Raw genomic sequence first — 27,765 nt, 5'->3', positions numbered from 1 at the left:
GGGCAGAGAGAGAGGGAGACACAGAATCTGAAGCAGGCTCCAGACTCTGAGCTGTCAGCACAGAGCCCAACATGGGGCTTGAACTCACAGACCGCGAGATCGTGACCTGAGTCAAAGTTGGACACTCAACCGACTGAGCCACCCAGGTGCCCCATTTTGAGTTTATTTTTGTGTATGGTGCAACAAAGTGGTCCAGGTTCATTGTTCTGCATGTCGCTGTCCAGTTTTCCCAGCACCACTTGCTGAAGAGAGTGTCTTTATTCCATTGGACATTCTTTCCTGCTTTGTCAAAAATTAGTTGGCCATATGATTTTGTATCCATTTCTGGGTTCTCTGTTCTGTTCCATTGATCTGAGTGTCTGTTTTTGTGATAGTACCATACTGTCTTGATGATTACAACTTTGTAATACAGCTTGAAGTGTGGGATTGTGATGCCTCCTGCTTTGGTTTCCTTTTTCAAGATTGCTTTGGCTATTCGGGGTCTTTTGTGGTTCCATACAAATTGTAGGATTGTTTGTTCTAGCTCTGTGAAGAATACTGGTGTTGTTTTGATAGGTATTGCATTGAACATGTAGATTGCTTTGGGTAGTATTGACATTTTAACAGTATTTGTTCTTCCTATCCAGGAGCATGGAATATTTTTCCATTTTTTTTTGTGTCTTCTTCAATTTGTTTCATAAGCTTTCTATAGCTTTCAGTATATAGATTTTTCACCTCTTTGGTTAGATTTTTTTCCTAGGTATTTTATGGGTTTTGGTGCAATTGTAAATGGGATCGATTCCTTGATTTCTTTCTGTTGCTTCATTGGTGGTTTATAGGAATGCAACCGATTTCTGTGCATTGATTTTATATCCTGCAACTTTGCTGAATTCTTGACTCAGTTCTAGCAGTTTCTTGGTGGAATCTTTTGGGTTTTCCATATAGAGTACCATGTCATCTGTGAAGAGTGAAAGTTTGACCTCCTCCTGGCCAATTTGGATGCCTTTTATTTCTTTGTGTTGTCTGATGGCTGAGGCTAAGACTTCCAATATTATGTTGAATAACAGTGGTGAGAGTGGACATCCCTGTCTTGTTCCTGACCTTAGGGGGAAAGCTCTCATTTTTTTCCCCGTTGAGGATGATCTTAGCATTGGGTCTTTCATATATGGCGTTTATGATCTCAAGGTATGATCCTTCTATCCCTACTTTCTTTTATTGATGTGATGAATCACACTGATTGTTTTGTGGATATTGAACTGAACCAGCGCTGCATCTCAGGTATAAATCCCACTTGGTCTTGGTGAATAATTTTTATAATGTTTTGTTGGATCTGGTTGGCTAATATCTTATTGAGGATTTTTGAATCCATGTTCATCAGGGAAATTAGCCTGTAGTTCTCCTTTTTAGTGGGGTCTTCATCTGGTTTTTGGAATCAAGGTAATGCTGACTTCATTGAAAGAGTTTGGAAGATTTCCTTCCATTTCTATTTTTTGGAACAGCTTCAAGAGAATAGGTGTTAATTCTTCCTTAAATGTTTGGTAGAATTTTCCTGGAAAGCCATCTGACCCTGGACTCTTGTTTTGGAGGAGATTTTTGATTACTATTTCAATTTCTTTACTATTCAAATTTTCTATTTCTCCCTGTTTTAATTTTGGTAGTTTATATGTTTCTAGGAATTTGTCCATTTCTTCCAGATTGCCCATTTTATTAGCATATAATTGCTCATAATATTCTTTTATTATTTGTATTTTTGCTGTGTTGGTTGTGATCTCTTTAATTCTTGATTTTATTTTTTGGGGTCCTTTCCTTTTTCATTTTGATCCAACTGGCTAGTGGTTTATCAATTTTGTTAATTCTTTTGAAGAAACAGCCTCTGGTTTCATTGATCTGTTCTACTGTTTATTTTTGGTTTTGATAGCATTGATTTCTGCTCTGATCTTTATTATTTCCTATCTTTTGCTGATTTTGGGTTTTATTTGCTGTTCTTTTTCCAACTCTTTAATGTGTAAGGTTAGGTTGTGTATCTGAGACTTTTTTTCCTTCTTTGGGAAGGCATGGATTGCTATATACTTCCCTCTTGTGACTGCCTTTCCTGCATCCCAGTGGTTTTGGGCTATGGTGTTATCATTTTCATTGGCTTGCAAATACTTTTTAATTTCCTCTTTAACTTCTTGGTTAGCCCAATCATTCTTTAGTAGGATGTTCTTTAGTCTCCAAGTACTTGTTATCTTTCCACATTTTTTCTTGTGGTTGATTTCAAGTTTCATAGCATTGTGGTCTGGAAATATGCATGTTATGATACCGATATTTTTGTACTTGTTGAGGGCTCATTTGTGTCTCAGTATGTGATCTATTCTGGAGAACGTTCCATGTTCACTGGAGAAGAATGTATATTTCGCTGCTTGAGGATGAAATGTTCTGAATATATCTGTTTGGTCCATCTGGTCCAGTGTGTCATTCAAAGCCATTGTTTCCTTGTTGATTTTGTTTACATGATCTGTCCATTGCTATAAGTGGGGTGTTCAAGTCTCCTACTATTATGGTATTATTATCAATAAGTTATTATAATTATGATATAATGCCCTTCTTCATCTCTTGTGACAAGTCTCTTTTATTTTATTTATTTATTATTATTTTTTAATTTTATTTTTTATTTTTTAAAATTTACATCCAAATTAGCATATAGTGCAACAATGATTTCAGGAGTAGATTCCTTAATGCCCCTTACCCATTTAGCCCCTCCCGTCTCCATCAACCCCTCCAGCAACCCTCAGTTTGTTCTCCATATTTATGAGCCTCTTCTGTTTTGTCCCCCTCCCTGTTTTTATATTATTTTTGTTTCCCTTCCCTTATATTCATCTGTTTTGCCTCTTAAAGTCCTCCTGAGTGAAGTCATATGATTTTTGTCTTTCTCTGACTAATTTCACTTAACCTAATACCCTCCAGTTCCATCCATGTAGCTGCAAATGGCAAGATTTCATTCTTTTTGATTGCCGAGTTAATACTCTATTGAATATATATACCACATTTTCTTTATCCATTCATCCATCGATAGACATTTGGCTATTGTTGATGGTGCTGCTATAAACATGGGGGGTGCATGTGTCCCTTTGAAACAGCACATCTGTATCCCATGGATAAATGCCTAGTAGTGCAGTTGCTGGGTCATATTTTTAGTTTTTTGAGGAACCTCCATACTGTTTTCCAGAGTGGCTGCACCAGCTTGCATTGCCATCAACGGTGCAAAAGAGATCTTCTTTCTCTGCATCCTCACCAATATCTGTTGTTGCCTAAGTTGTTAATGTTAGCCATTCTGACAGGTGTAAGGTGGTATCTCATTGTGGTTTTGATTTGTGTTTCCGTGATGATGTTGAGCATGTTTTCATGTGTTGATTGGCTATCTGGATGTCTTCCTTGGAGAAGTGTCTATTCATGTCTTTTGCCCATTTCTTCACTGGATTATTTGTTTTTTGGCTGTTGAGTTTGATAAGTTCTTTATAGATTTTGGTTACTACCCCTTTATCTGATACATCATTTGCAAATATCTTCTCCCGTTCCATCAGTTGAATTTTAGTTTTGCTGATTATTTCCTTTATTGTGCAGAAGCTTTTTATTTTGATGAGGTCCCAGTAGTTCATTTTTGCTTTTATTTCCCTTGCCTCGGGAGACATGTTGAGTAAGAAGTTGCTGCAGCCAAGATCAAAGAAGTTTTTGCCTGCTTTCTCCTATAGGATTTTGATGGCTTTCTGTCTTACATTGAAGTCTTTCATCCATTTTGAGTTTATTTTTGTGTATGGTGTAAGAAAGTTCATTCTTCCGCATGTTTCTGTCCAGTTTTCCCAGCACCACTTGCTGAAGAGACTGTCTTTATTCCATTGGACATTTTTTCCTGCTTTGTCAAAGATTAGTTGGCCATACGTTTGTGGGTCCATTTCTGGGTTCTCTATTCTGTTCCATTGATCTGAGTGTGTCACAGCCTGTCTTAAAGTCTAGATTGTCTAAGTATGGCTACTCTGGCTTTCTTTTGGCGACCATTAGCATGATAGATGGTTCTCCATCCCCTTACTTCCAATCTGAAGGTTCCTTTAGGTCTTAAGTGGGTCTCTTATAAACAACATATAGACAGATCTTGTTTTCTTATCCTTTCTGTTACCCTCTGTCTTTTGATTGGAGCATTTAGTCCACTGATGTTTAGAGTGAGAACTGAAAGATATGAATTTACTGCCATTGTGTTTCTTGTAGAGTTGGAGTTTCTGGTGGTGTTCTCTTGTCCTTTGTTGCTTTTGGTCTTTTTTTTTTTTTTTTTTTGTCTTTTCTCCCCTCAGAGAGTCCCGCTTAAAATTTTTTCAGGGTTGGTTTAGTGGTCACACACTCCTTTAATTTTTGTTTGGGAAACTTTTAATCTCGCCTTCTATTTTGAGTGACACCCTTGCTGGATAAACAATACTTGGCTGGATATTTTTTCTGATTCAGCACATTAAATATATTCTGCCACTCCTTTCTGGCTTGCCAAGTTTCTGTGGATAGGTCTGCTACAAACCTGATCTGTCTTCCTTTGTAGGTTAAGGACTTTTTTTTGCCTTGCTGCTTTCATGATTCTTTCCTTGCCTGAGTATTTTGTGAATTTGACTACGATATGCCTTGTTGATGGTCGGTTTTTGTTGACTCTACTGGGAGTCCTCTGTGCTCTATGGATTTTGATGTCTGTGTCTTTCCCCAGGTTAGTAAAGTTTTCCAGTATGATTTGCTCACATAACCCTTATACCATGTTTTCTTTCTCTTCATCTTCTGGGTCCCCTATGATTCTGATGTTGTTCCTTTTTAATGAGTCACTGATTTCTCTAATTCTTAAAATGTGCTCTTTTGTCTTAGTCTCCCTCTTTTTTTTCTGCTTCATTATCCTCCATAAGTTTATCCTCTATATCACTGATTTGCTGCTTTGGCCTCATCCATCCTTGCCGCTGTGGCATCCATTTGAGTTTGCAGCTCAGTTATGGCATTTTTAATTTCCTCCTTACTAGCTTTTACTTCTTTTATCTCTACAGAGTGGGATTCTAATCTGTTTTCAATGCCAGCTAGTATTCTTAGTGTCATGATTCTAAATTCTCGTTCAGACATCTTGCTTGTATCTCTGTTGATTAAGTCCCTGGCTGTCTTTTCTTTCTGCTCTTTCTTTTGGGGTGAATTCCTTCATTTCGTCATTTTGAAGGAAGAAAAGGAATTAATAAGGTAAAAGAAATTGAAACTAAAAAATTATCAACAACACATGAAAATCAAATAAACGCTAGATTCTAGGTGTGTTTTGGTCTGGCTGTTAAAAGGAGATTGATAGATTAGAGAAAAAAAGGGAAGAAAAAAGGAAAACATTTGAAAATTTGAAAAAAATGAATACAGTGAAATAGAATAAAATGAAATGATGAAAGTAAAATGGAATTTGAAACTTTACGAAAAAAGTAAAAAATATAGTAGAAAAAAAGAAAAATATTTTTAATAAAAATTGAAATAAAATTGTTTTTTCTAGTCCTGTAATAAAGGAAAGAAATGAGAAAGAAAAATGAAAATTGAATAGATGGACCAGCAAACAGACTGAAATACAATTGAAATTACATCGTTTTCCCCTAAAAGTCAAACTTTGAAGCATTTTGTAGTCTGTAAACTAAGCAGGCAGAGAGTCTTGCGATGTTCCTGAAGTGTGAGGTTGGCCCAGCTGGGCTGGGCTTAGTGTAACAGCTCCATTCTCCACTAGATGGCTCTATTAGCTTACTGGGGTGGATTGTTGTGGGGCTTGTAGGCATGTATGCTCATGTGCGGGAGGGGTGAAAATGCGTCACCCAGCTACCCTGTCTCTAGTATCAGAACTCTGTGCTCTTCCTGCTCAGCAATCACACACCTGTCCTTTGTCTTCAGCTTCCACCTGCCCCCTGCTTTTACACTGTCTGTGACCAAACTGTCAGGTTCCCAGGCGGCACCTCCCTCCTGAGTTTTCTGTCAGATGCAGCTGTGTTTCCCGACCCCTCACTCTAAGGGACTGCAACTTTGACCTGCTCAGACCTCCTGAGGGAGAGTCTCACTGAGCAATGGCCAGATGCCGGCCACACCCAGGAATGTTTGCAGGAACGTGCTGCTACCGATGCCCAGATACTGCTGCTGGGTACAAACCCGCCTCAGAAAAAGTTCATAGGATCATGTAGCAGCAGTGTTTAAGGGATTATGGAAAATCACAACACACGTCTAGCGCCAGGCTTCACAAACCTTAACGACCTTGTTCCAGCACCAGTGAATGTGGTTGTTCAGTGATTGTGGAACTTTTGCCTGCGGGGTGGCCACACAGCCTTTACCAGATGTCTTCCCAGCAGGGGAACTGCCTCTCCTGTGTAGCCTGAGGATCCCCGGATCTCACTCTTCTCCTGGGGATTTGCCCTTCCCACCAGAGCACCACCAGGTACTGAGCTGCGGTGTTTCAGACTCTGCACTCCCCCTCTTTGTAGAGTCTTAATGGAATTTACACCCTTTGCTTTCTCCTTTCTCCCTTTTTAGTTCAGTCCCTGTGGCTGTTTCCTCTTTTCTACTTTCTCTCCAGCTGCTTTGGGGGGTGGGGAGTGGGGGGTGCTTTTCCTGTACTCTCCCCCTGTCTCTGTTCTCTCTCCACAAGGGAAAACAGCTCCCTGCCTTCTGCGGCTTCTCTTTCCCCCCAGTTCTCCTCCCCACGCCATGTACCTGCTGAATTTTGTTGTGCAGATTGTTGTGTTAATCCTCATTCACTTTTCTAGGTGTGCAGGATGGTTTAGTGTTGATCTGGCTGTATTTCATGGATACGAGACACAAAAAGACTTCCATGCTGTTCTGCCATCCTGGCTCTTCCCTTAGCATCCAACTCTTGATTTGGGTTCAGGTCATGATCTCATGGTCATGAGATCGAGCCCTGTGTTAGGCTTTGTGCTGGCTTAAGATTCTCTTCCTCCCCTTCTGCCCCTCCCTCTTCATTTACTCTAATATAGATAGATAGATAGATAGATAGATAGATAGATAGATATTACATATTACCAAAAAATGTTAACCATCATCTAAGCTTTCAGTAGGTTGTAGTATTTTTGCTGTTGGAGGGTCTTGCCACCATGTTTATGGCTGCTGATTGATCAGGGTGGTGGTTGCTGAAGTTTTGGGTGGCTGTGGCAAATGTCTTAAAATAAGACAATGAAGTTTGCCACATCAATGAACTCTTCCCTTCATGTGATACTGTTTGGTAGCATTTTACCCACAGTAGAACTTCTCTCAAAATTGGAGTCAGTCCTCTCAAACCTTGCCTCTGCTTTATTTTATCTACTAAGTTTATGGAATATTCTAAAATCATTTGTTGCCATTTCAGCAATCTTCACCAAGAGTAGATTCCATCTCAAGAAACCACATTCTTTGCTGATTTATAAGAAGCAACACCTCATCTTTCCAAGTTTTATCATGAAAATGCAGCAATTCAGTCACATCTTCAGGCTGCACTTGGAATTCTAGTTCTCTTGCTCTTTCTACCACATCTGTAGTTACTTCCTCCACAAAGTCTTGAACCCCTCAAAGTCATCCATGAGGATTGGAATCAACCTTTTCCAAACTCCTGTTAGTATTGATATTTTGATGTGTTTCCTTGAATCATGAGTGTTCTTAATGACATCTAGAGTGGTGAATTTTTTCCAGAAGGTTTTTAATTGATTTCGCCCTGAACCATCAGAGGAATCACCATCTATGGCAGCTATATCCTTACAAAATGTATTTCTTAAATAATAAGACTTGAAAGTCAAAATTACTTCTTGATACATGGGCTGCCAAATGGATGTTGTATATCTCCATGAGAGCTGTTGGGTGACCAGGTGCATTGTCAATGACCAGTAATATTTTGAAGGGAATTTTCTTTTCTGAGCAGTAGGTCTCAATAATAGGCTTAGAATATTCACTGAATCATGTTGTTAACAGATGTGCTGTTATCCAGGCTTTGTTCTATTGACAGAGCACAGGCAGAGTAGATTTAGCATAATTCTTAAAGGCCCTAGGATTTTTTGAATGGTAAATGAGCATTGGCTTCAACTTAAAGTCACCAGCTGCATTACCTCTTAATAAAAGAGTCAGTCTATCCATTGAACCTTTGAAGCCAGGCATTGACTTCTCTCTAGCTATAAAGTCCTGGATAGCATCTTCTTCCAATAGAAGATGTTTCATCTACACTGAAAATCTGGTGTATGGTGTAGCCATCTTCATTATCTTAGCTAGACATTCTGGGTAATTTGTTGCAGCTTCTACATTAGCACTTGCTGCTTTACCTTGTACTTTTATGTTATGGAGATGGCTTCTTTCCTTAAACCTCATGAACCAACCTCTGCTATCTTCAAACTTTTCTTCTGCAGTTTCCTCACCTCTCTTAGCCTTCATACAATTGAAAAGAGTTAGGGCCTTGCACTGGTTTAGGCTTTGACTTAAGGGAATGCTGTGGCTGGTTTGATCTTCTATACAGACCACAATTTCCCCATATCAGCAATAAGGCTGTTTCACTTTATCATCCATGTACTTAACTGGAGTAGTACTTTTAATTCCCTTCAAGAACTTTTCCTTGCATTCACACCTTGGCTGTTTGGTGTAAGACACCTAGCTTTTGGCATATCTTGGTTTCAGCATGCCTTCCTTCCTGAGCTCTTCCTTTTACTTGAACATGTAGAGGCCATCACAGGATTATGAATTGGCCTAATTTCAATAGTGTTGTGTCTCAGGGAATAGGGAGGCCTGAGGAGATGAGGGAGAGACGAGGGAATGACTGGTCAGTGGAGTAGTTAGAAAACACACAACATGTATCAATGAAGTTCACCGTCTTACATACGAGTGTGATTTGTGGCACCCTAAAACAATTAAAATAACATCAAAGATTACTGATCACAGATCACCATAACAAATATATTAATAGCCAAAAATCATAATGAAATATTGCAGGAATTACAAAATGTGACACAGAGACATGAAGTGAGCAAGTGCTGTTGAAAGATGGCACAGATTGGCTTGCTTGCCACAAACTTTTAATTAGTAAAAAAACACAGTATCAGTGAAATCAATGAAGTGAATAAAACATGGTATTCCTGTAGATAAATGGGTACCTGATGCCCTGAGAAATGATGTGACTTGTTTCACATCACATGGCTATGGCCAGGGCAGTGATGAGGAATAAATGTCTTTCAGAAGGAGAAGGTAGAGACAAGGGAGAAACTTCCCTTGGACTGAGGACCCCAGAACCAAGGGAGTCCAGAGCAGAGAGTGGTGGTAGCATTTACTGTGTTCCAGGGATTAAAAAAGAAAGAAAAGAAGGGGATGGGAGGAAACTTTGGAATTCTCTCAAGAATGAAGAAGTAGAAGGAGGACCAAGGATTTGAGCACTTTGTGTGGGATTGTCCTGTTCCAGAGAGAGATCTTGTCCCTGGACTATAGTACATTTCCCCACCTCAGGCCCATGACAGACTCCTTCTCGTCTTTCATGAAATAATCTTCAGTGTGTTTTACAACCTGCCTGTTCCAAAAAAGAATGATGGTAGACTTGGAAAAAATACTTAAGGGGGGAGTTTATGTACAGTTGCATGTTTTCAAAAGATTACCTATGCATGTCCTTCTTACTATTGCTCTTGTTTCCTGTTTAAGTATTAGTGACTTTTATTCAGTGCAAGGATGGGCAGCTGAACTTTTTTGGCTGGTGTTGAATGTTGCCATATTAGAACTTTGGAACCATCAGAACTAGAAGTAAAAAAGCCTTATTATTAAAATATTACACATTTTGTCCATGTAATAACTTGTTAATATGTCTGAGAGTTGAGAGTTTGATTTAGAAATAATTTTATTCTGATTACCACTTTGCCTTAGAATTCTGAAAAGATTAAAATAGCTGCTACCTGGGAAATATAGACTTAAATTCTTAGTGTGTAAACTGCGTAAAGTATTCTAGTCAGTTATCAACAAGCTGATGTCTAATATTTGCAGACATATTCGTTATCAAAGACTGTGCTGTATTGCTGATAGCACATACTTTTTAAAAACATACCACGATTAGAAATGTTGGCAGATCTTGGATAAATAATTCTCTTGAGAGATTTCAGTGATTGACTTTTAAATTTATAAGAATGTGGTTATTGTCTTAAGTTGCCCACTAATACAGTATTTTGTCAGATATTAGTATAATGTTGGTGTAGGGAGTTCTTATGCCACTCTCCCCTTACTATTGAAAGTAACCTGTCACTGAGATTGTGTCTTTAGGTAATCCTTTCTCAAACTGAAGATTTAAACACCTCCCACCAAGTGTATGGAGTATAAATTTACATAAAATACTGTGACTCAAGAAAACATTGAAAAAAATTGTTTTCAAGAGGTAATTTAATTTAGCCCCTTGTGGCAAACATTATGGGTTGGCTGCCCCATCACCATTCTCATCTTTCTCCTTCACCTTCTTTCAGCTCTTTTGCTGGCAGGAATGGCCACATGCATGACACACATGTGGTCAGTGAAGGGGAAGTTAGAAGTTCACTGAGAATTTCCTGGAAACCTTTTGCTTTTGATTTTCTGATAAGAAGGAACAGATGATTGGCACTGTTCCTAGTCTACATCCTTCTTTTTGTCTTGTTGTCTAGAGCCTTTTGATCATGAATTACACTTGAAGAAACAAAGAGTCTGAAATGAAAAGTTTGGGTTTCTGATAGCATAGTCTTGTACCTGACCAGTTCTAGGAAGTGCCTACCTCTTAAGAGAGAAACAATAATCTGTTTGATTAAGCCACTACAAATTAGACTTTCTGTTACATTCCCAACTGAACCAACATATACTTTATTTCATACTTAGACTGAATTTCATTTTACTATCTAAAAATTCTGTTTTCTTTAAAGTCTTTTTTGGGGGATTCAAAGTATATGTTTATTATTTTAAAATTCAAGTAAAGATAGATATCAGCAAGATGGGATACTGGGGTGCTCCAGGCCCTCATTCCTCCCATAAATATCAATTTAACAACTACAGACTAAATTAACTTTATAGGAGCTCTGGAAACCAGTCAGAGATCTGTAGCATTCAACCTAATACACATTCAAGAAAGCCATAATCAAAATTATAGGAAATTTTGTTACCTTTTTGTTGCCTCTGCACCATCCCATCCCTGGAGTGGTACAGGGCAGATGGGAGGAAATGGCTCAATTCCTTGCTCCCTCACTTGGGACAGAAAAGACAAGGTAGAACTAATTTTCAGTATTCTGGCCTATCTCGGTTGCCCAAAGGATTGGTTTCTCTCTTGCCTGACTTAGAGTACAGACTAGGATGTTTGCTAATAGCTTGGATCTCAGACTGAAGGCTGAGAAAGGCAGTGGTAGGTACCATGGCACTTGAAAGTTGCAGGGGGACTGTAGACCTACAGATGCATGGGACAAGAAATTATGGACAGAGGAATACAGTATAACATTTAATGTCTCAAGAGTAAGCTGGGGTGAGACTCTGGAAAATTAAGACATGTAAAAGCAGTCAGGGGAAATTGGGAAAAGAAAAAGCACACACACATGCCCAGACAGGACTTATGCCTAAAAAAGACCAGAGAAGACCTTAGGCCTATACGCAACACTGTTCCCAAGGTCCCAGAGGACTGCTAATTAATGAAGGAGATCTTCCATACCAGTCTGCAAGGACTAGGAAAGGTGACTGTTTTTTTCAAATAATAAATTTTCAGCCAAAAATTACAGGCATACAAAGAAACAGGAAACATGGCCCATTCAAAACAAAACAAAATGAATCTTGAGAAAATATCCCTAAAGAAACATGCAGTAGATTCTCTTAGCAAAGACTTTAAAACTACTGTCTTGGGGCACCTAGATGGTACAGTTGGTTAAACATCTGACTCTTGATATTGGCTCAGGTCATGATCTCATGGTTGTGACATCGGGCCCCGCGTTGGCCTCCATGCTGAGCAGAGAGCCTGCTTGGGATCCTCTCTTTCTTTTTCTCAAATAAACAAACTTAAAAAAAAATTGTAAGGCAACTGCCTTATATATCCTCAAAGAGCTAAAAGAAAACACAGAACCAAAAGAAATCAGGAAAACTATGAAAAAGTGAAAATTTCAACAAAGAGGTAGAAATTATAAAAAGAACCGATTAGAAATTCTGGAGCTGAAAAATACAATAACTGAGTTGAAAAAGCACTAGACAGCTTCAACAGATTCAAACAGGCAGAAGAAAGAGTGAACTTAAAGACAGAGCATTTGAGGGACCCCTGGGTGGCTCAGTTGGTTAAGTGTCCCAACTTTGGCTCAGGTTATGGTCTCATGGTTCATGGGTTTGAGCCCCGCATCGGGCTCTGCGCTGTGTGGAGCCTGCTAGGATTTCTCTCTCCCTCCCTTTCTGCCTCTTCCCTGCTCATGCGTTTGCGTGCTCTCTGTCTCTCTCTCTCCCTCTCTCTCTCTCTCTCTCTCTCTCTCTCGAAATAAAAACTTAAAATAATTTTTTTTTAAAAAGACGCATTATTGAGACTGAGGAGTAAAAAGAATGAAGAAAAAGGAACAGAGCAGGGCCTAAAGGACTTACAAGACATCATTAAGTAAATCAATATACACATTATGGTAGCTCCAGAAGAAGAGAGAGAAAAGAGTAGAATAATCTGCCTCTTCGTAATCTATTTGAAGAAATAATGGCTGAAAACTTATTAAATTTGAGGAAGGACATGGTTTTACAAATCTAAGACGTTCACCAAATTCCAGAGCTCGGTGAACTTCAGGATAAACTCAAAGTGCCTACAGTAAAGACACATGATAATTATATTGTCAAAAGTCAAAGAGAGAATCTTGAAAGCAGCAAGGGAAAATGTGATGTATACATAAAATGGAATATTATTCAGCTTTAAAAAGGAAGGAAATTTTGATACCTACTACAACCTGGATGAACCTGGAGGACATTATGTTAAGTGAAATAAACCAGACATAAAAAAACAAATATTACATGATTCTACTTACACAAAATACCTAGAATAATCAAATCTGTAAAGAGAGAAGTAGAATGTTGGTTGCCAGGAGCTGAGGGAACACATGGAGGTGGGTGTTAGTGTTTCATGGGTGCAGTTTCTGTTAGGAAAAATGGAAAATTTCTGGAGATGGATGTCTGCACAACAATGTGAATATATTTAACACTAACAAACTCTACACTTAAAAATGGTTAAAATGTTAAGTTTTATGCATATTTAACCACAACCTAATATTAAATATAAATAAACTTTTAGAGCTAAAGGAAAAAAATCAAGTTAAGAAGAAGTGTAGAAAGCGTGTTGTTGTTGTTGTTTAAGCATCACCATAAACTTTATCATTTAGAAATGACCATCAGGGTGCCTGGGTGGCTCACTTAAGCATCTGTAGCTGTTGATCTCAGCTCAGGTCTTAAGTTAAAGCCCTGTCATTGGGCTCCATGCTGGCTGTGGAGCCTACCTTAAAAACAAACAAACAAACAAAAAAACACCATCATTAACATTAAGTAAATGTTATTTCAGGCACCTTTCTGTTGTTGTGTACATGTGAAAATATGGATGAATGGATAAGCAGATGGAAATACTTTTTCAGAAATGGGATTTATTATACATGTTACTTAATGAAACCTATTTTTTTCAAGTTTTTATTTAAATTCCAGTTAGTTAAGGGTTGCCTGGGTAGCTCAGTTGGTTAAGCATCTGACTTTGGCTCAGATCATGATCTCACGGTTTGTGATTTCAAGCCCTGTGTCAGGCTCTATGCTGACAGCTCAGAGCCTAAAGAAAGCCTGCTTCGGTTTCTGTCTCCCTCTCTGCCCCTTCCCTGCTCATGGTCTGGCTCCCTCCCTCCCTCCCTCCTTCTCTCTCTCTCTCTCTCTCTCTCTCTCTCTCTCTCTCTCTCAAAAATAAACATTAAAGAGGAGGGGAGAAGATGGCGGCGTAGGAGGATGCTGGGCTCACCGCGTCCTGCTGATCACTTAGATTCCACCCACACCTGCCTAAATAACCCAGAAAACTGCCAGAAGACTAGCAGAATGGATTCTCTGCAGCCAAGTGTAGACAAGAGGCCCACGGAAGAGGGTAGGAAGGGCGGAGAGGCAGTGCGTGCTACATGGACTGGCGGGAGGGACCCGGGGTGGAGGGTCATCCCACTGGCAAAGCAGAGCCCCGAGTCTGACTTGCAAAAGCAGAGGGGCCAGACGGAGTGTGTTCTCACAGCAAGCAGGACTTAACATCTGGAAGGTTATAAGTTAACAGCTCTGCTCAGAGAGCTGGAGGGCTAGTGGACAACAGGAGGGAGAGTTGTTGAGCCCCAGACGACAGAGCTCAGCTTGGCAGGGAACAAAGGCACTCACCAGCGCCATCTCCCTCGCCCATCCCCCAGCCAGAATCCCAGAGGAAACCACTTCCTGTCAGGGAACTTGCTAGCACCTGGCAAACACCCAACGCTATACTTCTGCGGATCCATCCCTCTGGTGGCAGATCTGACTCCCTCACGGTGCTGCAGGGCCCCCCCTGAAGCGGATCACCAAAGGATAAGCGAGCTGAGCCTGCCCCTCCCGCCCCTGTGTACCTTACCGATCCACCCAGCTAATACGCCAGATCCCCAGAACCACAAGCCTGGCAGTGTGCAAGTACCCCAGACAGGGGCCACACCACCCTACAGTGAATCCCGCACCTAGAAGAGGGGAAGAGAAGTTACACACTTGTCGGACTGTGGCTGCAGCAGTGGGCTGGGGGCAGACATCAGGTCTAACTGCAGCCCCGCCTACCGATGCAAGTTATTCAAGACAGCACAGGGGAAGTGCCCTGCAGGTCCCCACCACTCCAGGGACTATCCAAAATGACGAAACAGAAGAAATCCCCTCAAAAGAATCTCCAGGAAGTAGTGACAGCTAATGAACTGATCAAAAGGATTTAAACAATATGACAGAGTGAATTTAAAACAGTAGTCATAAAATTAATCACTGGGCTTGAAAACAGTATAGAGGACAGCAGAGAATCTCTTGCTACAGAGATCAAGGGACTAAGAAACAGCAGGAGAGCTAAAAAATACTATAAATGAACTGCAAAATAAGATGGAGGTGACCACAGCTCGGATTGAAGAGGCAGAGGAGAGAATAGGTGAACTGGAAGATAAAATTATGGCAAAACAGGAAGCTGAGAAAAAGAGAGAAAAAAATCCAGGAGTATGAGGGGAGAATTAGAGAACTAAGTGATGCACTAAAGAGAAATAATCTATGCATAATTGGTATTCCAGAGGAGGAGGAGAGAGGGAAAGGTGCTGAAGGTGTACTTGAAGAAATCATAGCTGAGAACTTCCCTGATCTGAGGAAGGAAAAAAGCATTGAAATCCAAGAGGCACAGAGAACTACCTTCAGACATAACTTGAATCGATCTTCTGCATGACATATCATAGTGAAACTGGCAAAATAACAAGGATAAAGAGAAAATTCTGAAAGCAGCTAGGGATAAACGTGCTCTAACATATAAAGGGAGACCAATAAGACTCGTGACTGATCTCTCTACTGAAACTTGGGAGTCCAGAAAGGAATGGCAGGAAATCTTTTATATGAACAGAAAAAATATGCAGCCGAGAATCCTTTATGCAGCAAGTCTGTCATTTAGAATAGAAGGAGAGATAAAGGTCTTCCCAAACAAACAAAAACTGAAGGTATTCATCACCACTAAACCAGCCCTACAAGAGATCCTAAGGGGGATCCTGTGAGACAAAGTACCAGAAACGTTGATACAGGCATGAAACATACAGACATCACAATTACTCTAAACCCATATCTTTCTGTAATAACACTGAATGTAAATGGACTAAATGCACCAACTAAAAGACATAGAGTATCAGAATGGATAAAAAAACAAGACCCATCTATTTGCTGTCTACAAGAGACTCATTTTAGACCTGAGGATACCTTCAGATTGTAAGTGAGGGGAGGGAGAACTATTTATCATGCTACTGGGAGTCAAAAGAAAGCTGGAGTAGCCATACTTATATCAGATAAACTAGACTTTAAATTAAAGGCTGTAACAAGAGATGAAGAAGGGCATTATATAATAATTGTAGCGTCTATCCATCAAGAAGAACTGGCAATTATAAATGTCTATGCGCCAAATACGGGAGCCCCCAAATATATAAAACAATTACTCACAAACATAAGCAACCTTATTGACAAGAATGTGGTAATTGCAGGGGACTTTAATACTCCACTTACAGCAATGGATAGATCATCTAGACACACGGTCAATAAAGAAACAAGGGCCCTGAATGATACATTGGATCAGATGGACTTGACATATATTTAGAACTCTGCATCCCAAAGCAACAGAATATACTTTCTTCTCGAGTGCACATGGAACATTCTCCAAGATAGATTATATACAAAGTCACAAAACAGCCCTTCATAAGTATATAAGAATTGAGATCAGGGGCGCCTGGGTGGCGCAGTCGGTTAAGCGTCCGACTTCAGCCAGGTCACGATCTCGCGGTCCGTGAGTTCGAGCCCCGCGTCAGGCTCTGGGCTGATGGCTCAGAGCCTGGAGCCTGTTTCCGATTCTGTGTCTCCCTTTCTCTCTGCCCCTCCCCCATTCATGCTCTGTCTCTCTCTGTCCCAAAAAATAAAATAAACTTTGAAAAAAAAAAATTTAAAAAAAAAAAAAAAAAAAAAGAATTGAGATCATACCATGCATACTTTCAGACCACAATGCGATGAAGCTTGAAATCAACCACAGGAAAAAGTCTGGAAAACCTCCAAAAGCATGGAGGTTAAAGAACTCCCTACTAACAAATGAGTGGGTCAACCAGGCAATTAGAGAAGAAATTAAAAAATATATGGAAACAAACGAAAAGGAAAATACAACAATCCAAATGCTTTGAGATGCAGCAAAGGCAGTCCTGAGAGGAAAATACATTGCAATCTAGGCCTATCTCAAGAAACAAGAAAAATCCCAAATACAAAATCTAACAGCACACCTCAAGGAAATAGAAGCAGAGCAGCAAAGACAGCCTAAACCCAGCAGAAGAAGAGAAATAATAAAAATCAGTGCAGAAATAAACAATATAGAATCTAAAAAAACAGTAGAGCAGATCAATGAAACCAAGAGTTGTTTTTTTGAAAAAATAAACAAAATTGACAAACCTCTAGCCAGGCTTCTCAAAAAGAAAAGGGAGATGACCCAAATAGGTAAAACCATGAATGAAAATGGAATTATTACAACCAATCCCTCAGAGATAGAAGCAATTATCAGGGAATACTATGAAAAATTATATGCCAACAAACTGGACAACCTGGAAGAAATGGACAAATTCCTAAACACCCACACACTTCCAAAACTCAAACAGGAGGAAATAGAAAACTTGAACAGACCCTTAACCAGCAAAGAAAATGAATCAGTTATCAATAATCTCTCAACAAATAAGAGTCCAGGACCAGATGGCTTCCCAGGGGAGTTCTACCAGACGTTTAAAGCAGAGATAATACCTATCCTTCTCAAGCTGTTCCAAAAAGTAGGAAGGGAAGGAAAACTTCCAGATTCATTCTATGTAGCCAGTATTACTTTGATTTCTAATCCAGACAGAGACCCAGTAAAAGAGAACTACAGGCCAATATCCCTGATGAATATGGATGCAAAAATTCTCAATAAGATACTAGCAAATCGAATTCAACAGCATATAAAAAGAATTATTCACCATGACCAAGTGGGATTCATTCCTGGGATGCAGGGCTGGTTCAACATTCACAAATCAATCAACGTGATACTTCACATTAATAAAAGAAAAGAACCATATGATCCTGTCAATCTATGCAAAAAAAGCATTTGACAAAATTCAGCATCCTTTCTTAATAAAAACCCTCGAGGAAGTCAGGATAGAAGGAACATACTTAAACATCATAAAAGCCATTTATGAAAAGCAGCTAACATCATCCTCAATGGGGAAAAACTCAGAGCTTTTTCCCTGAGATCAGGAACCCGACAGGGATGTCCACTCTCACTGCTGTTGTTTAACATAGTGTTGGAAGTGCTAGCATCAGCAATCAGACAACAAAAGGAAATCAAAGGCATCAAAATTGGCAAAGATGAAGCTAAGCTTTCACTTTTTGCAGATGACATGATATTATACATGGAAAATCCGACAGACTCCACCAGAAGTCTGCTAGAACTGATACATGAATTCAGCAAAGTTGCAGGATACAAAATCAATGTACAGAAATCAGTTGCATTCTTATACACTAACAATGAAGCAACAGAAAGACAAATAAAGAAACTGATCCCATTCACAATTGCACCAAGAAGCATAAAATACCTAGGGATAAATCTAACCAAAGATGTAAAAGATCTGTATACTGAAAACTATAGAAAGCTTATGAAGGAAATTGAAGAAGATATAAAGAAATGGAAAAACATTCCATGCTCATGGGTTGGAAGAATAAATATTGTCAAAATGTCAATACTACCCAAAGCCATCTACACATTCAATGCAATCCCAATCAAAATTGCACCAGCACTCTTCTCGAAACTAGAACAAGCAATCCTAAAATTCATATGGAACCACAAATGACCCCGAATAGCCAAGGTAATTTTGAAGAAGAAGACCAAAGCAGGAGGCATCACAATCCCAGACTTCAGGCTCTACTACAAAGCTGTCATCATCAAGACAGCATGGTATTGGCACAAAAACAGACACATAGACCAATGGAATAGAATAGAAACCCCAGAACTAGACCCACAAACATATGGCCAACTAATCTTTGACAAAGCAGGAAAGAATATCCAATGGAAATAAGACAGTCTCTTTAACAAATAGTGCTGGGAGAACTGGACAGCAACATGCAGAAGATTGAAACTAGACCACTTTTTTACACCATTCACAAAAATAAACTCAAAATGGATAAAGGACCTGAAAGTGAGACAGGAAACCATGAAAACCCTAGAGGAGAAAGCAGGGAAAAACCTTTCTGACCTCAGCCGCAGCAATTTCTTACTTTGACACATCCCCAAAGACAAGGTAATTAAAAGGCAAGGAATTTTAAAAAATGAACTATTGGGACCTCATGAAGATAAAAAGCTTCTGCACAGCAAAGGAAACAACCAACAAAACTAAAAGGCAACCACAGAATGGGAAAAGATATTTGCAAATGACATATCGGACAAAGGCTAGTATCCAAAATCTATAAAGAGCTCACCAAACTCCGCACCCGAAAAGCAAATAATCCAGTGAAGAAATGGGCAGAAAACATGAATAGACATTTCTCTAAAGAAGACATCCGGATGGCCAACAGGCACATGAAAAGATGCTCAACGTCGCTCCTCATTAGGGAAATACAAATCAAAACCACACTCAGCTATCACCTCACGCCAGTCAGAGTGGCCAAAATGAACAAATCAGGTGACTATAGATGCTGGAGAGGATAAGGAGAAATGGGAACCCTCTTGAACTGTTGGTAAGAATGCAAACTGGTGCAGCCGCTCTGGAAGACCATGTGGAGGTTCCTCAAAAAATTAAAAATAGACCTACCCTATGACCCAGCAGTAGCACTGCTAGGAATTTACCCAAGGGATACAGGAGTGCTGATGCATAGGGGCACTTGTACCCCAATGTTTTTAGCAGCACTGTCAACAATACCCAAATTATGGAAAGAGCCTAAATGTCCATCAACTGATGAATGGATAAAGAAATTGTGGTCTATATACACAATGGAGTACTACATGGCAATGAGAAAGAATAAAATATGGCCCTTTGTAGCAACGTGGATGGAACTGTAGAGTGTTATGCTAAGTGAAATAAGCCATACAGAGAAAGACAGACACCATATGTTTTCACTTTTATGTGGATCCTGAGAAACTTGACAGAAACCCATGGGGGAGGGGAAGGAAAAAAAGAAAAAAGAGGTTAGAGTGGGAGAGAGCCAAAGCATAAGAGACTGTTAAAAACTGAGAACAAACTGAGGGTTGATGGGGGGTGGGAGGGAGGGAAGGGTGAGTGATTGGTATTGAAGAGGGCATCTTTTGGGATGAGCACGGGGTATTGTATGGAAACCAATTTGACAATAAATTTCATATATTAAAAAATTTAATTAAAAAAAAAAAAAGGAAAGAGCCCAAATGTCCATTGATGGATGAATGGACAAAGAAGACATGGTATATATATATACAATGGAGTATTACTGAGCAATCAAAAAGAATGAAATCCGGCATTTGCAACTACATGGATGGAACTAGAGGGTATCATGCTAAGCGAACTTAGAGAAAGACAAATATATGACTTCACTGATGAGGACGTTGAGATACAAAACACATGAAAACAAGGGAAGGGAAGCAAAAATAATATACACTAACACTAAACAGGGATGGAGACAAAAACATAAGAGAATCTTAAATATGGAGAACAAACAGAGGGTTATTGGAGGGGTTGTGGGAGGGGGGATGGGCTGAATGAGTAAGGGGCATTAAGGAATTTACTCCTGAAATCATTGTTGCACTATATGCTAACTAACTTGGATGTAAATTAAAAAAAGAAATTAAAAATTTTCTTAAATAAAAAAAATAAAAAATAAACATTAAAACCATTTAGTGTACATACTTAAATCTGTTTAATAGGAAAGATGAAATGGATTTGAGTTATATTTTGTATCAAAAATTCCTTCTGTTAAGAACAAGGTAAAAATCCTCTCTCTCTCAAAAGTAAATAAAACATGAAAAAAATTGAAAAAAAAGTTAAAAAGCATTGAGTCTTTTTTTTTATTATAAAATAAAAACATAAAATTTGTCATTGTAGTCATTTTTAAATGTATACTGGATTTTAAATACTGTTTTCAGTTTTAGACAGTATTGACTCCCAGCCAAAAAAGATGAAGACATCAGCAATAGTGCACTTTCAATCTCTCTTCCTCCATTTCTGAGTTTTTTAGTTAACATTATTTTTTTTACATTATCACAGTTTATATTTTTCATTCTGTGACCACAATTTGTACATGTGCTTCATATTAGTTTTCTTATTATTTTGCTTTATTTTAATTTTACATTCAATTATATTCACTATTCAAGTTCTTTTACTGTAACTTCTACATTTCTTTGTTCATAATTTTGAACAATCTCTTAATTGGTCCCTCCCCCATGTGTGTCCCACACTCCCCCTTCCCCAATTTAGGAAGTGCTTTGCGGGGTGCTGAGTCATTTCATGTTTGAAAATGATGGCATTTTGTACTTAACAAGATCTTGCCTGAGTAGAGTAAGTTTAGATCTCCCTTTCTTTTGTTCAAACTTTGTAAACCATGCTTTTACTGTTGCAGAGAAGTCAGAGGACAACCTGTTTTTTCCGTTAGTGGTAATTTATTTATTGTTTTGCTTGGTTGGCTAACAATTAATTTATCTATGAAGTTCAGGGTATATCTTGCTGTTGAATGTTCTGAAGCAAATTTTCTTGGATCACTATTGTGCTCTTTCAATCTGCAGATCCATTTCTTTGTTCATTTAGTATTTCATATATACAGTTGATCCCTTGAACAACACAGGTTTGAGCTGTTGTCTGTCCACTTTTTTTTTAATGTTAATTTTTGAGACAGAGTGTGAGTGGGGGAGGGGCAGAAAGGGGGTAGTTAGAGGATCTGAAGCAGGCTCTGTGCTGACAACAGCAAGCCCAATGTGGAGCTGGAAACTCACAAACTGTGAGATCATGACCTGAGCCAAAGTTGGACACTCAACCAACTGAGCCACCCAGGTGCCCCTGAACTATGCCTGTGTACTTTTATGTGGATTTTTTTTCCAATAAATACAGTATAGTACTATAAATGTATTTTCTCTTCCTTATGATTTTCTTAACATTTTTTTCTCTAGCTTACTTTATTGTAAGAATACAGTATGTAATGTATATAGCATACTAAGTATGTGTTAATCAACTGTTTGTTATTGGTAAGAGTTCCGGTCGGTAATATGCTGTTAATAGTTAAGTTTTGAGGAGTCAGAAGTTACACACAGATTTTTGATTGTGCAGGGGTGGTCAGCACCCCAACCCCCATGTTATTCAGGGTTCAACTGTAATATATATTATTTTATTAACTTTAACTCCTTATTTTTTAAAATTTTAATTAGTTAACATACACTGTAATATTGGTTTCAGGAGTAGAATTCAGTGATCTATCACTTACATACAACACCCAGTGCTCATCATAAGTGCCCTCCTTAGTACCATCATGTACCTAGCCCATCTCCCACCCACCTCTCTCTGTCAACCCATAGTTTGTTCTCTATCATGAAGAGTCTTTATGGTTTGTTTCCCTCTCTTGTCCTCCCACCCCCCCCCCACCCCCGTTCCTATATATTCATCTTTTTTGTTTCTTGAATCTTATTTTGGATCTTTTTTGGTCTTCCATATATTGACTTCTTTCTGAGTATTTATTTCCATCATTTTCATTTGTATTCTCTATAATTATCTCAGATTTTTATGATAGTAATATAATTTTCAGCTGTATCATTTCAGTTTTGTGATCTTTTAAATTTATCAGTTTTTTAATGGTGGTTTAAAATTTTTCTTTTTAAAATCTTGTTTGTCATCTCTTCCTATTTTATTGATTAGCCATGTTTTTATTAGGTTAATATAGACCTCAAAACTCTTAGGAAAACTGTTTTGTTCTTTGAGCTGTGTCTTCTTTTATATTTGACTATCTTGTGCTTGTTTTGTTCCTTTCTTATTGATTGATTGCTTGATGTAATATTTATGCCAGGTTGCCATACTGTTTCTAAATCAATCTTGTTCTTGCTTGGACTTCCTTGTCCATACTTTGTGTGTGTCCTCATAGAAGGGTGTGAGGCACTGTCTTCTTACCATCCTCTCCAAGTCCAGTTTTCTTTTCTCCTTTGAGCTACAGTTTAAAAGCCATTTTCCTTAATATATACATTTTTTTCTGTGGCCCATGGGTGTAGTAATGACATGCTGTTAGATTATCAGGACTGTGTTCTCACTTCTGAGATTTGGCTAAATATTTTGTTTGGGTTTATTTCACCTAATTAGGAAAGTGAGAGGTATGAGTATCCTATTCCCACAGAGAAATTCTTTTGGCTTCAGACTGGTTCCCCAGTGTAGTGTGTGCTCAGGAACATCATTTTCAAATTGACCCTGGTAACCCCTTTCTCTGTTTCCCAATCAGAAGAATGAAAATGTAACAGCTGTTTTATTTGCTCCTCTTCAGATTTGGGGGTTATTAGTGAGAATTCCCAAGATTTTGTCAACCCCAGTGTGTGATATGAAAGAAGGATGATGAAGGTATGCTAGGATCCTGGCCACACTTCTAACTCTTCTCCACTCTAGAATTTTATGTTTTTATCCTAACCATTTGCGAGAACTTTTTAAGTTTGTGACCTTGATTTTTGCCCCTTTCTGTTTCTGTGTTTGTGTTTGGTTGTTATAGGTAAGAGGTTTTTGAGGGGACTGGTTTTTTTTTTTTTTTACAATTTTTGATCAATACGACTAGGTATTAGGGGAGAGAAATTATCTCAGTCATTATCTTTCCATTTTAATGTAGAAATCCGTGAAGACATGCTAAGTAATTTGTCCAGTGTTACATGAATTTTAGAAGACAAGTCACCTGGCCTTTTGGGCCTTCAATTTTTTTTCCCACTCTTGTACTAGCCACCTTTATTCAAATTGAAGTTCTTCTAAGCTTAAAAATATGTGTTTAATTTGAACATTGTAGAATTGAAAAATGTTAAAACTGTAGAGTTTCAGTCATACAGTTAAACCTAACCCAGTACATAAAGAATTCCAGAATTTCCTTTCTCTTTATTTTATGGCTTTCTCATAGGTTTAAGAGTGACTGGAAATCAAACCAGTGAATCTCTTTTACTTGTAAAAGATCTGTACAAGCTTCACATTTTAAGTATGCTGATGTATTAAATTTTTGGATGGTCTTGTGGTTTTTTTTCCATTATAGAAGTCATACAAGGAAGTTCATTTTTATTTGGCAATATTTACTTGGGGCTTTTAGTAATAGCCCTTAAATGTGTGTGCTTTGTTCATTCCAAGACTTGATTTACATTTACAGTGTAGTAAAATAAAGGAAGATACACTCTTTCATGCCTTTACACTGCCCACCCCCCAAGCAGTTGAAAATCTGCATAGAACTTCTAACTAACTCCCCTAAAACTTAACTACTAATAGCCTACTGTTGACTGGAAGTCTTACGGATAATGTAAGCAGTTGGTTAACACATAGTTTGTATGTTATATGTATTATGTGCTGTATTATTACAATAAAGTAAGCTAAAGAAAAAAATGTTACTAAGACTATCATAAGAAAGAGAAAATACATTTATAGTACTGCACTGTTTATTGAAAAAAAATTGTGTATAAGTGGACCTGTGTAGTTCAAATCCGAGTTGAAGGGTCTACTATACAAAAAACCATTATAGTTTTCTTATGTGGTTTCTACGCTTTTAAATTGAAAACATCAATATTGTAAATTATAGGTATGTTAAGAACCCTCAGTGGTCTTTCTGGCAGTGACTTATATGATTGTTCTTTACCCATTAATTTCAAGTATATTAGCCATATATATAACTTTCCTGTTCAGAGTTGACATGAATCATATGTCTTAGGATCTGAAATAAAACTGTGTGCATTTTTTTAATGAAGCTGCTTTTAATGAAGCTGTTTTTAATGCTATTTGTAGATTATGTGTGCTATATTTGTAACCTATATTTCATTCTTTAAGAAGATTCTGTAACTGATCCTCCCTTCCCAGGATAATAGAACTGTCTTAAGAATTATGCTTGCTTGTATTTGATTCACAGTTCTTTGGATCTTCTTTTCTGGTATGTTTATATTGTAGCAGTGGAGCTTCTCCCCCACCCCCCACCCCTCTATTGGGAGCACATTTAAGAAACTCCTTATTGGAAGGTGAATTTGGCCTTGTATTTAGCATTTGCAATGAAGAAAAAGTGCCATGACTTTAACTTAATTTCTTAGAATGATGAGTCTCACTAGCCCTAGTGTTTGTCAGCTAGTAACAGTGTGACAATTATGCAATGATGAGAGGGAGAAAATGGGAAGGGAGAATTCAGGAAAAATTAGTTTAAATACCCAATAGAAATTGCTAAAACTTGCAATGCAAAGTAATAGTAATGCAAGATGGAATTCTGCTTCTCAAGAAATGGTATTGAGAAGGCCTTAAAAAAAGGCAAATAGCTTTTTGTAAATGATTTCCATGGAATTACAGATAAGAATTTCAAGACTTTACATATTTGCCCCAATTTTTACTAATGTGTAGACATATGTTTAAAGAGATACTTGAATAATTTGGAATTTTAAGATACTGGTTTAAAAGTGTTTACAGAAACATCTTTGTGCAGAGACGAACCTGAGAAGAGATCTCAATTCATTTTTTTTTAATGTATTTTTATAATGTTTTATTAACTTACCTAGTCGTCAGTGGTAGGAAATATATTGGTATCTAATTAAAGTTTAGATCAGTAAAATGCACTAAAGAGCTCTTGGTGTACCATCAGGATTATAATTCAGATCTTAATTTTAGAAGACCTCTGAGTAAAAAAAGAAACAGTATTTCGACTTCAGGAAAAATTAAAAAGCGTAAAGTACCATGTTGGTGAAGGATTTTGCAGTTCTGTTAGTAACTTCCATTGATTAGGCAGATGCATTCAGGTAACCCATAATCCTAATTTTTCCCCCCTTAATTAAGTATCCAACATAGAAGTTACTTTGCTGAGAAATACTTGAATGACACACTCCTCCCAACCTCTCCAGTCCCCTGCTTTGAAACAGGCCTTTTCACTTGTAAAAGAAATTAGGTAGGCTAATAAGAAAGTGTGGTTTTTAAGAAAAGAAATTTAACTTCAGTCTTTTCAGTAGCGTATAGGCACATCTCATTTTCCTCCTTTGTAAAATGGGATTACTACCGGCCCTACCTCATAAAGGTATTATATGAGAACTAATTTGTAGCTGTTTCAAATCATGAAGTACACAATATCACAGATGATAGAATATTTATAACTTTATTAGATGCTTAATGTTCATTTAAATAATTTTGATGCAAAAAGTAAAAGCATACACTTAAAAAATACTGTAAGAATTTTCATATTTTTAAACAAAGCAGTTTTATAGTCTTTTTTTTTGTTTTTCAACGTTTATTTATTTTTGGGACAGAGAGAGACAGAGCATGAACGGGGGAGGGGCAGAGAGAGAGGGAGACACAGAATCGGAAACAGGCTCCAGGCTCTGAGCCATCAGCCCAGAGCCCGACGCGGGGCTCGAACTCGCGGACCGTGAGATCGTGACCTGGCTGAAGTCTGACGCTTAACCGACTGCGCCACCCAGGCGCCCCCGTTTTATAGTCTTTTAAGATGAAATACAGCTGCTCCTGTTTTTGTTTAATTTTTAAACAGAGGCTTTGGAATATTTTGTGTGAGTAGGTAACTTCTAGGAGTTCAGAAAGGTTGAAATGTTTTTTAACTAAATGCAGTGCACATTCCTGGATCAATTTTCAAAGACTGATCAAAACCTGCTGTGTTAAAATAACATATGCTGTTTTTCATCAGATTTGTTGATGATGTAAATAAGATGTGTAAATATATTAGTAAATGTTAATATTCGTGTATTTTAAGTTAAGGTTATAAGATTTGTCACAATGTGATTTTTTTTAATTCACATAAAGTGAAAACAGATGTGTGTAATTATTTTGAATATTGGTTTATTAAACATTCATATTCTTTATCAAATAAAAAAAAAGATTCTATAACTGAGATACACATGCATGCACACACACACATAGGCATACACACACACACAAACACACACACACACACACATAACACAGGACTTGGTGAAGTCAGTTTAGTCCATACTTGGGTTAGACTGCTGTAATACTGGGGAAAGTATTAATTTTTTTCTCCTACTTTTTACCACATGGTAATATGCAGAGGACACGTGACCATTGTCATCATACTCCATTGCCAGCCTGTATCACCTCTCATCTGTTATCACAACATTCTTCTGACTTTACTAGTATGGATTTCGTTGGTTTCATTATTGAATATTTTGCTCAGTAAAGACAGTCTTTCAAGCTGTTCTTGTGGATTCAAAAATAATGATTATACAAAGCTCTCATATTTTTTTGTCCTTTGTATCTATGGACTTATTTACCTGTGTGAAATAAAGTCCTGTATTTACTGTGGTAGCCTCTGAATTTTACAGAGGCTTTTTACACGGGAATTTACCTATTTTAAAGGCGATAGATAATGTATGGTCTAAAAATCTCTGATTTTTGCTTCTTTTCAAGCCCCCCTAATTACCAATACTAGTGATGTACATCTTTTTTTTTAATGTTTATTATTATTGAGAGACAGAGACACAGAGCGTGAGCAGGGGAAGGGTAGAGAGAGGGGGAGAACAGAATCTGAAGTAGGCTCCAGCTCTGAGCTGTCAGCACAGAGCCCGATGCAGGGCTGGAACTCACAAACTAGGAGATCATGCCCTGAGCCGAAGTCGGTCACCTAACCAATTGAGCCACCCAGGTGCCCCACTAGTGATGTGCATCTTAGTGTGTTTATACGTTACTGTGTTCAGCTCATAACCACTTTAGCAGAGCTTTCAGTTCTCACTATTACAGACTTTTCTGTGGCCCATATGCACAAACCTCTGCATACATCTGATTCCGACACAGGCTTAGAGGCAGAATTGCTGAATCGAAGGATATACCCTTTCAAGACTTTTGATACACATTTGCCAAGTTCTAATTATTTTATTCCTCCTAAGGTTGAATA

The 27,765-nt window shown here is 38.2% G+C and overlaps 1 protein-coding gene across 7 annotated transcripts in view; it reads left to right on the top strand.

The window, feature by feature from the left end:
- Positions 1-27,765, top strand: part of CCDC138 (coiled-coil domain containing 138) — a 145,388-nt gene that overhangs the window by 114,500 nt on the left and 3,123 nt on the right. The window lies entirely within an intron of this gene.

This window comes from Prionailurus viverrinus, chromosome A3, assembly GCF_022837055.1.
Source record: "Prionailurus viverrinus isolate Anna chromosome A3, UM_Priviv_1.0, whole genome shotgun sequence".
NCBI lineage: Eukaryota > Metazoa > Chordata > Mammalia > Carnivora > Felidae > Prionailurus > Prionailurus viverrinus.
Note: the sequence above shows the minus strand (reverse complement) of the source record. Positions and strands in the feature narration are given on the sequence as shown.